Here is a 12,518-nt window from a genome sequence, read left to right as displayed (position 1 = left end):
AGTGGGTGAGCAAACTGAACAAACTAAGATGAACTGAAATAAATACAAAAAAAGATTGTAAAAAATGTAAAAAGGAATGCCAAAAAAAAAAAGGGAAGAAAAAATAACTAAAAATGAAAGTAAAGTGGGGGGCTGTCATGCTCTGAAATTATTGAACTCAATGTTCAGACCGGCAGGCTGTAATGTGCCTAATCGGTAGATGAGATGCTGTTCCTCGAGCTTGCGTTGATGTTCACTGGAACACTGCAGCAATCCCAGGACAGAGATGTGAGCATGAGAGCAGGGGGGAGTGTTGAAATGGCAAGCAACCGGAAGCTCAGGGTCCTGCTTGCGGACTGAGCGGAGATGTTCCGCAAAGCGGTCACCCAGTCTGCGCTTGGTCTCCCCAATGTAGAGGAGACCACACTGTGAGCAGCGAATACAGTATACTACATTGAAAGAAGTACAAGTAAATCGCTGCTTCACCTGAAAGGAGTGTTTGGGGCCTGGGATAGTGAGGAGAGAGGAGGTAAAGGGGCAGGTATTACACCTCCTGCGATTGCAAGGGAAGGTGCCCTGGGACGGGGACGAGGTGGTGGGGGTAATGGAGGAGTGGACCAGGGTGTCGCGGAGGGAACGATCCCTTCGGAATGCTGACAGGGGAAGGGAGGGGAAGATGCGACTGGTAGTGGCATCACGCTGGAGGTGGCGAAAATGGCGGAGGATGATCCTTTGGATATGGAGGCTGGTGGGATGAAAAGTGAGGACAAGGGGAACCCTGTCACGGTTCTGGGAGGGAGGGGAAGGGGTGAGGGTAGAGGTGCGGGGAATGGGTCGGACACGGTTGAGGGCCCTGTCAACCACAGTGGGGGGAAATCCTCGGTTGAGGAAAAAGGAGGTCATATCAGAAGCACCGTCATGGAAGGTAGCATCATCAGAGCAGATGCGTCGGAGACGGAGAAACTGGGAGAATGGAATGGAGTCCTTACAGGAGGTAGGGTGTGAAGAAGTGTAGTCGAGGTAGCTGTGGGAGTCAGTGGGCTTATAATGGATATTAGTAGACAACCTATCCCCAGAGATGGAGACAGAGAAGTCGAGGAAGGGAAGGGAAGTGTCAGAGATGGACCATGTAAAGGTGAGAGAAGGGTGGAAATTGGAAGCAAAGTTGATAAAGAAATTAATTGAAATTCCTGTTTCAGTTAGGAAGTAAGTTAGGTTTCTTGCAGTTTTAAACAAGGGTATACGAACACTCTGAGAATAGCCGTAGCTGGTTAATTATGGAGCTAGCTTAAACTGGTTTTTGAGCTGCAGCAGAGCTCTAGCAGAGCATTGTTTTCAGAATGTAAGTTCAGGAAACTCTCAGTGCTGCTTGTCTGTACTGAGTGCTGCTGTAGGGCACAAAGTGTTAAGAAGAGACTTTGATAATTGAAGGAGTTCAATAAGGAGGTAAACTATAAATTAAGAAGAAAATAAATTTGAGTGCACAGATTGTAAAGTGGGAGTTTGGTGCGTGAAGGAGGGGCTCCTTTTTTCACCCTCCAGTAGCTGCATCTCTCTTCGATACAGGGAAGAGGTTGATTGGTGAGTAACTGGCAAGTTATTTTATTTCTCATTGTAATAAAAAGTTTTTAAGTTATGTTATGGCAGGTCAGCTTGGCCAAATGGAATGTACATCCTGCGGTATGTGGGAAGTCATGGACGCACCACGTGTCCCAGATGAACACATCTGCAGGAAGTGTCACTGGCTGCAGAAGCTTCAGCTCTGGGTTTCAGAACTCATTCTGTGGCTCTAGTCACTGTTGTGCATCCATGAGGCTGAGGGTGATGTGCATAGCACGTTTAAGGAGGTGGTCAAACTGCAGGTTAGGAGCACGCAGGCAGAGAGGGAATGGGTGACTGTCGGGCAGTCTAACAGAACCAAACAGCCAGTGCAGGAGTCTCTGAATCTATCTTGCTAATCGTTTTTCCATTTTGAATACTGATGACAGCAATGGTTCCTCAGGGGAGTGCAGCCAGAACAAAATCCATGGCACCATGGGTGGCTCAGCTGCACAGGAGGAGAAGAAGAAGAGTGGAAGAGCAATAGTGTACGGGAATTCGATAGTCAGGGGATCAGACAGGTGTTTCTGCGGCAGTAAACGTGACTCCAGGATGGTGTGTTGCCTCCCTGGTGCCAGGGACAAGGATGTCACAGAGTGGCTGCAGGACATCCTTCTGGGAGAGGGTGAAGAGCCAGAAGTCGTGGTCCACATTGTTACCAATGACATAGGTAGGAAGAGGGATGATGTCCTGAAAGGAGGTTTTAGGGAATTAGGAAGGAAATTAAAAAGCAAGACCTCTAAAGCAGTAATCTCAGGATTACTCCCAATGCCACATGCTAGTGAGCATAAGAATTGATCAATTGAATACATGGCTGGAGAATTGGTGTAGCAGGGAGGGCATCAGATTCTGAGGCATTGCGACCAGTTCTGGGGCAGGTGGTCCCTGTACAAGATGGATGGGCTACACCTTAACAGGACCGGAACTAATATCCTCGCAGGAAGATTTGCCAGTGCTGTTGGGGAGGGTTTAAACTAGCTTGTCAGGGGGATGGGAACTGAGGGGTAGCTCAAATTGGAAGGAAGTAAAGCTGGTAATAGGAGATAGAAAAGTAGCAGGTGACATTAGAAGGCAGGCAAAACAAAGGCGAGCATCAACTAGGCTGAGAATGCAGAATGTCAAGAAGACAAGGTTAAGGGCGCTCTACCTGAATGCACACAGCATTCGCAACAAGGTAGATGATTTAAAGGCCCAAATAGAGGTAAATGGGTATGATCTAATTGCCATAACGGAAATGTGGCTACAGGGTGACCAAGACTAGGAACTGAATATTCAAGGATATTCGACATTTAGGAAGAACAGGCAAAAAATAAAAAGATGTGGTGTTGCACTGATAACAAGGGTTGAGATCAGTACATAATTAGGGAGGATCAGCAAGGAGCACCAAATATAGGTAGGAGTTGTTTATAGGCCACCAAACAGGAGTGGTAGTGTGTGGCATGGTATTAATCAGGAGATTAGAGAAGCATGTGGCATAGGTAATACAGTAATCATGGATGACATCAATCTGCATATAGACTGGGTAAACCTAATGAACTCCAATGCTGTGGAGGATGGGTTCCTGGAGTGTGTTCGGGATGGTTTTCTAGAGCCGTATGTTGAGGACCCGACTAGAGAGCAGGCTAGTTTAGATTTAGTATTATGTAATGAGAAAGGGCTAATTAATAATTTTGTTGTAAAAGAACCTTAGGGATGAGTAACCATAATATGACAGAATTTTACATTATGTTTGAAAGTGAGGTAATTCAATCTGAAGCCAGGGTGTTAAATTTGAACAAGGGAAATTATGGAGGTATGAGGGGCAAATTGGCTGAGGTAGATTAGGAAAAATACATTAAAAGGTATGACAGTACATAGACAATGGATAGTCTTTAAAGAATTATTACATAGTTTACAGCAACTATACATTCCTTCAAGGCACAAAAGCCCCAAAAGTAAAGGCAGTCAACCATGGATAACAAAGGAAGTTAAGGATTGTATAAGATTAAAAGAAAAGGCCTATAAAGTTGCCAGAAATAGTAGAAAACTCAAGGATTGGGAGGATTTTAGAATACAGCAAAGGAGAACCAAGAAACTGATAAAGGGAGAATAGAATATGAATGTAAGCTAGCAAAAACTATAAAAACAGACTGTAAAAGCTTCTACAGGTTCGTAAAAAGGAAACATTTGGCTAAGACAAATGTGGGTCCATTACAGGCAGAGTCAGGTGAATTCATAATGGGGAATAGAGATATGGCAGAGAAACTAAATGATTACTTTGTGTCTGTCTTCGCTGAGGAAGATACAAGAAGTCTCCCAGAATTAGAGATCCAAGGGATTGGAGGAATGAGGAATTGAAGGAAATTAGTATTAGTAAGCAGGTTGTATTGGAGAAATTAATGGGGCTGAAGGTTGATAAGTCCCCAGGACCTGATATTTTACATCCCAAAGTGTTGAAAGAGGTAGCTATGGAGATAGTGGATGCATTGGATAGATTCTGGAGCCGTCCCTGCAGATTGGAAGGTCACAAATGTCACCCCACTATTTAAGGAGGGAGGGAGAGAGAAAACAAGGAATTACAGACCTGTTAGCCTTACATCAGTCGTTGGGAAAATGCTAGAATCTAGTCAAAAGATGTGATAAATGGACACTTGAATAATAATGATCTGATTGGACATAGTCAACATGGATTTATGAATGAGAAATCATGTTTGCCGAACCTGTTGGAGTTTTTTGTGGTTGTTACTAACAGAATTGATAAAGGGGAGTCGGTGGACATAGTATACATGGATTTTCAAAAGGCTTTTGATAAAGTCCCCCACAGGAGATTGTTAAATTAAAGCAAAATTAAATCACATGGGATAGGAGGTAATATACTGGCATGGATTAAGGATTGGTTAACAGGCAGAAAGCAGAGAGTAGGAATAATGGGTCATTCTTGCATTGGCAGGCTGTGACTAGTGGGGTACCGCAGGGATTAGTGCTTGGGCCCCAGCTGTTTACAATATATATCAATGATTTGTATATGGGGACCAAATGTAGTATTTCCAAGTTCACGGATGAAACAAAACTAGGTGGGAATGTGTGTTGTGAGGAAGATGCAAAGTGGCTTCAAGGGGATTTGGACAGACTTAGAGTGTGGACAAGAATGTGGCAGATGGAATATAATGTGGAAAAATATGAGGTTATGCACTTTGGTAGGTAGAATAGATGTGCACAGTATTTCTTAAATGGTAAGAGAGTAGAAAGTGTAGATGTACAAAGAGACCTGGGTGCCTTGTCAATAAGTCACTGAAAGCTAACATGCAGGTGCAGCAAGCAGTTAGAAAGGCTAATGGTATGTTAGCCTTTATCACAAGAGGATCTGAGTACAGGAGTCATGAAGTCTTGCTTCAATTGTATAGAACCTTGGTTAGACCGCACATGGAGTACTGTGTGCAGTTTTGGTCCCCTTACCTTAGGAAGGATATTATTGCCATAGAGGGTCTGCAACAAAGGTTCACCAGATTTATTCCCGGATTGCGGTACTGTCCTATGAAAAAAGATTGGGGAAATTGGGCCTGTATTCGCTAGAGTTTCAAAGAATGAGAGGTGATCTCATTGAAACCTACAAAATACTTAGAGGGATAGACAGGGTAGATGCAGGGTTGGGGAGTCTAGAACCAGGGGACACAATTTAAAAATAAGGGGGAAATCACTTAGGACAGAGATGAGGAGACATTTCTTTACTCAGAGGGTTGTGAATCTTTGGAATTCTCTACCCCAAAGGGCTGTGGAAGCTCAGTCATCGAGTATGTTTAAGCAGAGATTGACAGATTTCTAATTACCAAAGACATAAGGGGATATGAGGATAGTGTGGGAAAAAGGCATTAAAGGGGTGGCACAGTGGCGCAGTGGGGCAGCGCAGTGGCTAGAACTGCAGCCTCACAGCTCCAGCGACCCGTGTTTGGTTCTGGGTACTGCCTGTGTGGAGTTTGCAAGTTTTCCCTGTGACCACGTGGGTTTCTGCCGCGTGCTCCGGTTTCCTCCCACATGCCAAAGACTTGAGGGTTGATAGGTAAATTGGCCATTGTAAAAAAAAATTGCCCCAAGTGTAGATAGGTGGTAGGAGAATTGAGCGAAGGTGGGGATGTGAGAGGGAAAATGGGATTAATGTAGGATTAGCATAAATGGGTGGTTGATGGTGGGCGCGGACTCGTTGGGCCGAAGGGCCTGTTTCAGTGCTGTATCTCTCTATGACTCTATGGGTGATCAGCCATCATCATATTGAACGGCAGGGCAGGCTCGATGGGTTGAATGGCCTAGTCCTACTCTTATGTTCCTAAAGCATACTAAAAATTTCACAATTTCAATCTAGTACTTTAATCTACACTACACAGTTCTTTACTGTTTGTATTCTGCAGGGAACATTTTGATGGTCTAAGCAGGACAGTAATAATGATAGCTTGCATATTTGATTATTCATGCTGTACTTGTCTTTAAGATCTTCAAAACTGAAATCTGGTTCCTCTTTTAGCTAAGTTAATTGATATGCAATTTACTGATTTTGATGCGATTTTATGTTGGGGAAGAAATCTTCTGCTCCTTAATTATCATTGAATCTTGGCAGGTTTCTGCACATTTTCTGTTCTGCAAACAAGTATAATTAATTGGCCATGCATTTCAGCAGTTAAAGACCTGGATGACCAACAGTGCCGTACGCCCCCCCACCCCACCTCCGCCCCCGCAACACCATCTTCATCTCTCAATAAAAAAGTTACATTACCTTATCTTCTAACTTAAGAACAAAATCAAACTTACTGTTCTTCTCTGAATCTTCTCCATTATATAAGTGTCTTATTGAAATAGGGTTGGTTTGACATTTTACAATCTTTTCTAATCTTAGATTACCTCAGCTCTCATTCTCACCCAGTGAGTCTGAACTACACAGGCATCTGTGATGATTGGTTTTTGCATGGAAATGTAGCTTTTGCTATAATCCCTGGAAAATGAACAGCAAAACCTTGTCTGGCAACTGCTTTAAATTATTTGGATTCTTCTATGCTTCCAGAAGATCTCAATCCAGTCTCCAACAATGTTAAACATAAAAAAGTAAACACATTTATTTTGTGAATGATAAACAACCTAACTCCTCAATGTGGACAAAAATAGACATTACAGCTGTAAAAATGAAATTAATTCTATGTAAGTATCTTATAAATGAGCCTGCACATGTCGTCAGCATGCCCGCCGACACAACCTTCCAGGAAGCAGCCTCCTAATTCGCTGTCCTATTAAGGATAGTGGGCCAATCAGAGGGCCCCCAGCAATGTCAGGCTGACAGCCCTGTCGGGAGAGGTAGGCACTGCCGAGGCAGGCAGGCCAATGCAAGTGCGCCTAAACATGAAAACACGCTTGATTTCCATCATTGAAGTCCTCAAATAAAGAGGCCTGAAGCCATTAGGACCATCAGGGGGGGGAGAAAACCCCTCCACAGAAGTAGTGACGGATGCAATTGTGGCCTTTCATCCCTGTGACTCTGTCTTTGTGGAATGGAACCTGTGGCTCTGATGGCCACCCGGCCTGCTGCTGGGAGGCTGTCTTGATTGAGCTGGCGGCCTCCGAACTCAGCGTGAAAATACTAGCACTGTCACAAAATAGCCCCTAAGGTGGGGCCTTAACTATCCTAATTGGCAGCCTGCCTATGCTGCCAACCTGGTCCCCAGTTCACCCTTGGGTAAGTTTCCAGGAGGCAGAAGTACACCAGGGATCCATCCCAATATGGCTCCCAACTATTTTCCTGGCCACACAGCCTCCAACCCCATCTCGCAGGGCTGGGAAAATTCAGCCCTTAAAGTTGGCAGTGAAAGTGAAACTACCCAAAACAGATTTTAGTGTGAAATAGCAACCACTACACAGCAAAGTAGCAAGGATGAGGGATAAATTTTCAAGATGAGTGGAATATAGAAAGTCTAGTATTCTGAATCAGAAAATAATGGTGTCAGCCATGAATCAGGCTTCATTTTTTTAAATTCAATCATGGGAAGTGGGCGTCTCTGGCTAGGCCAGCATTTATTACCCATCCCTAATTGCCCTTGAGAAGGTGATGGTGAGCTACCTTCTTGAACTGCTGCAGTCCTTGGTGTGTAGTTACACCCACAATGCTGTTATTTTATTTTTTATTTAGAGGTACAGCACTGAAAAAGGCCCTTCGGCCCACCGAGTCTGTGCCGACCAAGAACCACCCATTTATACTAACCCTACAGTAATCCCATATTCCCTACCACCTACCTACACTAGGGGAAATTTATAATGGCCAATTTACCTATCACCTGCAAGTCTTTGGCTGTGGGAGGAAACCGGAGCACCCGGCGAAAACCCACGCAGTCACAGGGAGAACTTGCAAACACCACACAGGCGAACCCAGGTCCCTGGAGCTGTGAGGCTGCGGTGCTAATCATTGCGCCACTGTGCCGCCCCGAAGGGACGGGAAGGGAGTTCCAGGATTTTGACCTAGCAACAATGAAGGAACAGTGATATCGTTTCAAGTCAGGATGGTGTGTGGCTGTAGGTGGTGGTGTTCCCATGTATCTGCTGCCCTGGTCCTTCCAGGTGGCAGAGGTCACGGGTTTGGAAGGTGCTGTCAAAGGAGCCTTGGTGAGTTGCTGCAGTGCATCTTGTTGATGGTACACACTGCTGCCACTGTGCGTTGGTGGTGGAGGGATTGAATGTTGATAGTACTGGATGGGTGCCAATGAAGGGGGCTGCTTTGTCTTGGATGGTGTCGAGCTTCCTGAGTGTTGTTGGAGCTGTACCCATCCAGGCAACTGGAGAGTTTTCCATCACGCTCCTGATCTGTGTCTTGTAAATGGTGGACAGACACTGGGGAGACAGGAGGTGAGTTACTCGCCGCAGAATTCCTTGCCTCTGACTTGCTTTTGTAGCCACAGCATTTATGTGGCTGGTCCAGTTCAGTTTCTGGTCAAGGGTAACCCCCAGGATGTTGATAGTGGGGGATTCAGCAATGGTAATGCCATTGAATGTCAAGGGGAGATGGTTAGATTCTGTCTTGTTTGAGATGGTCATTGCCTGGCACTTGTGTGGTGTGAATGTTTCTTGCCACTTACCAGCCCAAGCGTGGATGTTGTCCAGGTCTTGCTACACGGACTGCTTCAGTATCTGAGGAGTCATGAATGGTGCTGAAACTTGTGCAATCATTAGCGAACATCCCCACTTCTGACCTTATGATGGAGGTAAGGTCATTGATGAAGCAGCTGAAGATGGTTGGGCCTAGAACATGATGATATGATACAGAAGGTATTCTCTTAGTTACAGTTTTCAGCAATAAGAAAAAATAAATCCTGCACTGTAAAACATTATATAACAACAAAGAAGCAAATGATTCTCTGTTCTTAAAATTTGCATCACAGGGTTTATTAAAAAGCCATGATGAGCAAAAGCAGGGACAGATGGGATATAAATATTTTTGTTGAACCTTTAATTGATCATAGATCATGGGTTGAATTTTATTCGGGCGCCGCATTGCACGGTGGCGCAATTCGAACTTGGCAGGGTGCACACATTCAGTGGCTGCCGTAGAGCCCCCACGATATTTCGTGCTGGGGCTCATTAGCATCACTGCGCCGAGCTGCTCTCTCCCCCATATTACATGGGGAGAGGCAGGACATTCAGTGCAGTGAGAGACCTTTTGACAGCTGTGCAGCAGGTGCAGGGGCCCTACTTAAAACGCCCAGCACCTGCTTCCTGACAGATGTAAAAGAAATATTTACCTCACTATTGAGGAGTGGGACTGCTGTCAACCTGGCAGCAAAGCAGAAAGTGCTGGAGAAACTCAGCAGGTCGGGCAGCATCTGTGAAGTTGTGATCCTCTTCTTCCACTCAAGTGTAACATTCCTTCTTGTAGGCGTGCCATACCTGGATGAGTAATCTTAATTTTGCACATTCCAGACATGAGACTTAAATATACCATAAAAGGCAAATACACAACAGAAATAAAACCATAATTGAAGAATATTTACATACTACGAGCTTCTAATCATCTGTATGTGAAAAGCCACAGACTAATATGCATTTGGAATCTGTATTCATTTCTCTGCTAACTGTTATGTGAAAATACACGTAACTGCAATTAAACGATCTTTGTTAAAAAACAGGAAAATCACATTCTAGCTGCATTGCAAACTAGAAATATTACACCAATAAATATAATCAGTTGCTGCAGAAGCAAAGTGTTTGTGAACATATGAAGATGTGTCTTCTTTTTCTTCTTTGGCCTCCTTGTCTTGAGAGGTGGTGGTCAGTGGTTTGTGAAGCAGCGCCTGGAGTGGCTATAAAGGCCAATTCTAAAGTGACAGACTCTTCCACAGGTGCTGCAGATAAAATTGGTTGTCGGGGCTGTTACACAGTTGGCTCTCCTCTTGCACTTTTGTCTTTTGTCCTGCCAACAGCTAAGTCTCTTCAACTCGCCACTCTTTAGTCCCGCCTTTATGTCTGTTCGCCAGCTCTGGCGATCACTGGCAACTGACTCCTACAACTTGTGATCAGTGTCACAGTACATCATGTCACGTTTGCAGATGTCTTTAAAGCGGAGTCATGGATGGCCGGTGGGTCTGATACCAGTGATGAGCTCGCTGTACAATGTGTCCTTGGGGATCCTGCCATCTTCCATGCGGCTCACATGGCCAAGCCATCTCAAGTGCCGCTGACTCAGTAGGGTGTATATGCTGGGGATGTTGGCCACCTCGAGGACTTCTGCATTGGAGATATGGTCCTGCCACCTGATGCCAAGGATTCTCCGGAGGCAGCAAAAATGGAATGAGTTGAGACGTCGCTCTTGGCTGACATACGTTGTCCAGGCCTCACTGCCATAGAGCAAGGTACTGAGGACACTGGCATGATACACTCGGGCTTTGGTGTTCCATGTCAGTGCGCCATTTTCCCACACTCCCTTGGCCAGTCTGGACATAGCAGCGGACGCCTTTCCCATGCGCTTGTTGATTTCTGCATTGAGAGACAGGTTACTGGTGATAGTTGAGCCTAGGTAGGTGAACTCTTGAACCACTTCCAGAGTGTGGTCGCTGATATTGATGGATGGAGCATTTCTGACATCCTGTCCCAAGATGTTTGTTTTCTTGAGGCTGATGGTTAAGCCAAATTCGTCGCAGTCAGCCACAATCCTGTCGATGAGTCTCTGCAGACACTCTTCTGTGTGGGATGTTAATGCAGCATCGACAGCAAAAAGGAGTTCCCTGATGAGGACCTTCCGTACTTTGGTCTTCGCTCTTAGACGGGCAAGTCTGAACAACCTGCCATCTCACGTTGTGTGGAGGAAAATTCCTTCTTCTGAAGACTTGAGAGAGTGTGAGAGCAACAGGGAGAAGAAGATCCCAAACAGTGTAGGTGTGAGAACACAGCCCTGTTTCACGCCACTCAGGGTAGGAAAGGGGTCTGATGAGGCGCCGCTATGCTGAATTGTGCCTTGCATATTGTCATGGAATGAGGTGATGATACTTAGTAGGTTTGGTGGACATCCGATCTTTGCTAGTAGTCAGAAGAGACCATGTCTGCTGACGAGGTCAAAGGCTTTGGTGAGATCAATGAAAGCAATGTAGAGGGGCATCTGTTGTTCACGGCATTTCTCCTGTAGCTGGCGAAGGGAGAACAGCATGTCAATGGTGGATCTCTCTGCTCGAAAGCCACACTGTGCCTCAGGGCAGACACGCTCAGCCAGCTTCTGGAGCCTGTTTAAAACGATTCAAGCGAAGACATTCACCACTATGCTGAGCAGGGAGATTCCATGGTAGTTGTTGCAGTCACCGCGGTCACCCTTGTTCTTATAGAGGGTGATGTTATTGGCATCGTGCATGTCCTGTGGTACTGCTCCCTCATCCCAGCACAGGCAAAGCAGTTTGTGGAGTGCTGAGTGTATAGCAGGCTTGGCACTCTTGTTGATTTCAGGGGTAATGCCGTCCTTCCCAGGGGCTTTTCCACTGGCTAGATAATCAATGGCATCACTGAGTTCCGTTTTTGTTGGCTGTTTGTCCAGCTCATCCATGACTGGCAGAGACTGGGCTGCATTGAGGGCTGTCTCAGTGACAACATTTTCCCTGGAGTACCGTTCTAGGTAGTGCTCCACCCAGCAGTCCATTTGCTTGCATTGGTCAGTGATCGTGTCCCCTGATTTAGACTTGAGGGGGGCGAGCTTCCTGATAGTTGGCCCAAAAGCTCTCAATGCCATCATACATTTGATGCGTAATAGTTGAAAAACCATGACAACAGCACAAATTTCCTCAGTGGTCCTGCATTGGTTTTCAAACATGTGCAAGACAAACCTTGCAAACAGAAGTTAGAGCTGTTATATTGTGGAGTCACCGTTGCTTTTAAAGGACCACACCAAAAGTTGAGGATGACAGAGGGATGCTCTATGGTGACCCCACAGTGCAGCAAAGCCACCTGCTCGCTCTTCTCCAGGCTGTGCGGGCAAGACTTTTCACCAGCGACGGTAAAAAGAGGCCCTCCCGCCTGAACAAGGCAGTCTGCCAAGAGATGGCAGAGGAGATGAATAGCCGTGGGGCCATCTGCCATCAAAGTGTCCAATGCTGGAAGGGGATGAATGAGCATTCCTCCAGCCAGCCAGGGCCCTCCAGGCCTCGTGTGCACAGGGTACGAGCGCCAAAGTCATCCACGGCCAAAGGGCAATCAGATCAGCAGCCTTCCTCCAGTCAGGCTGCTACTGCAGAGGTTGCACAAAGAAGGGGCAACCTCTCCATTTACAGAGAACGCACTGCCACAAATGGGAATGCACAGGTGTCATAGCAATGTAAGTACGTCTTTCACTAAATGTTCCTCACCAACATGTGTGTCCTTTTCTCTGTGTGAATGATGTGTGCCAGATTGTAGTACCAATGTCACATCCCATTGCACCATTGACCCTTCAGGAGAGCCAGCATATGCAATAACAT

At 45.7% G+C, this 12,518-nt stretch overlaps 1 long non-coding RNA gene across 1 annotated transcript in view; it reads right to left on the bottom strand.

Annotated features, from left to right (window-relative positions):
* The window catches only part of LOC137369786 (uncharacterized), a 28,863-nt gene extending 20,055 nt beyond the window's left edge, over positions 1-8,808 (bottom strand). Inside the window, exon 1 of the long non-coding RNA XR_010975012.1 lies at positions 8,664-8,808. This is a non-coding gene — a long non-coding RNA (uncharacterized lncRNA). The remainder of the gene's footprint in view (positions 1-8,663) is intronic.
* Positions 8,809-12,518: the final 3,710 nt, after the last annotated feature.

This window comes from Heterodontus francisci, chromosome 1, assembly GCF_036365525.1.
Source record: "Heterodontus francisci isolate sHetFra1 chromosome 1, sHetFra1.hap1, whole genome shotgun sequence".
Taxonomy (NCBI): Eukaryota; Metazoa; Chordata; class Chondrichthyes; order Heterodontiformes; family Heterodontidae; genus Heterodontus; species Heterodontus francisci.
This window is presented reverse-complemented; position numbering and strand designations above follow the sequence as displayed.